Source organism: Rhagoletis pomonella, unplaced genomic scaffold (assembly GCF_013731165.1).
Source record: "Rhagoletis pomonella isolate Grant_MI unplaced genomic scaffold, Rhpom_1.0 Rhpom_scaffold_00023, whole genome shotgun sequence".
NCBI lineage: Eukaryota > Metazoa > Arthropoda > Insecta > Diptera > Tephritidae > Rhagoletis > Rhagoletis pomonella.
The window spans coordinates 242,701-244,632 of NW_023458577.1; the positions used below are offsets into that span (position 1 = coordinate 242,701).

The following is a 1,932-nucleotide window of genomic DNA, read 5'->3' on the forward strand; positions in this document are numbered from 1 at the left end:
CTTGCAGCCGAAAATATGTTTGAGGAGGGTTGTCACCTGTTTGAAAATTTAACTCAATTTAATTGATACAATAAATGACATATTACAATATAGGTATCAAGTTAAAGAGGTTTAAGAAACATAACTGTTAGAAATATTTTTGAGGGGGTTGCCACCTATTTAAAAATTATAACTTAGTTTAATTGATAAAGTAAATGAAATATTGCCACGTGGGTGTCAAACTAAAGAGTTTTAAGAAGGCTACAGCTGAAAATACGTTTGAGGAGGGTTGCCCCTATTTGAAAATTTAACTCAATTTAATTGATACAATAAATGACATATTACAATATAGGTATCAAATTAAAGGTATTTAAGAAAGATGATTGTTGGAAATATTTTCGGGGAGGTTTGCCACATATTTTAAAATTTTAAAATAAAATAAATGGAATATTGCAATGTGCGTTTCAAACTAAAGATTTTTACGAAGGCTTAGGGTCGAAAATGTTTTTGAAGACGCTTGCCACCTTTTTGAAAATGTAACTCATTTAAACCGATAAAATAAATTAAAAATGACAATATTGGTACCAAACGAAAGGTATTTGAGACATTTTGATTTGGAAGTATTTTAAATAGGATTATAACCTATCTAAAAGTAAAGACTGAAAATATTGAATTTTTATGAAATATTACATAATTGGTACCAAACTAAATGTGTTTGGGAAAGGTTTACTAGAAATTTTTTAAATGTTTTCACCTATCCAAAGGCCAAACAATTTAAATGAAGAAAGAATTAACAACATAGTTATTATCAAACGACGTGATCATATTATCAACGAAATCTATATTAATAAAAATGTTGTGCTCGTATGTCACGGTCGTCAAAACTCCAGAACGGCTGAACCGATTTGAAACATTTTTATTTTATATTGTTTGGTATAATGGTGGACCAATGGTGTCGCAAAAAACTGGAGGGTTGCCACCTATTTAAAAAATTTTAAACTCAATTGTATTCATTAAATTAAAATAAGTAAATTATTACTATATGGGTATCAAATTAAAGAGGTTTAAGAGAGATAACTGTTGGAAATATTTTTGAGGCGGTTTGCCACCTATTGTAAAATTTTGGCTCAGTTAAATTGATAAAGAAAATGAAATATTGCCACTTGGGTATCAAACTAAAGAGTTTTAAGAAGGCTTACAGTCAAAAATATTTTTGAGGAGGGTTTCCACCTGTTTGAAAACTAAACTAAATTACATTGATAAAATAAATGCAATAGTACAATATGGGTATCTAATTAAAGAAGTTTAAGAAAGATAACTGTTGGAAATATTTTTGAGGAGGGTTGCCACCTATTTCGAAATTTGAACTCAGTTAAATTGATTAAACAAACGAAATATTGCAATGAGGGTATAAAACTAAAGAGCTTATAAAATATCTACAGTAGAAAATTTGTTTGAGGGGGGTTGCCACCTGTTTGAAAATTTAACTCAATTAAATTGGTAAAATAAATGAAATGTAACAATATAGGTAACAAACTTAAGGCATTTGAGAAATCTTTATTTAGAAATCTATATCTATATATACAAAGATATTTAAGAAGGCTTACTGCGGAAAATATGTTTGAGGTATAATATGGGTGCCAAACGAAAGGTATTTGAGAAATCTTGATTTGGAAATATTTTTAATAGGATTATCACCTATCTAAAAGTAAAGACTGAAAATATTGAAATTAAATGAAATATTACATAACTGGTTCCAAACGAAAAGTGTTTGGGAAAGCTTTACTAGGGAGCTTTTTTAAATCTTTCCACTTATTCAAAATCGGAACAGTTTAAATAAATATAGAATTTACAACATCTTATCAAACGAAGTGATCATATTATCAACGAAGAGCTGGTACACAAATTACTTAATGTAAAAAATTAATAAACAAGTAATTTTTAAGCAAAAAA

The 1,932-nt window shown here is 28.1% G+C and overlaps 1 protein-coding gene across 1 annotated transcript in view; it reads left to right on the forward strand.

Annotated features, from left to right (window-relative positions):
* Nucleotides 1-1,932, forward strand: part of LOC118749616 (lethal(2) giant larvae protein) — a 366,665-nt gene that overhangs the window by 238,382 nt on the left and 126,351 nt on the right. The window lies entirely within an intron of this gene.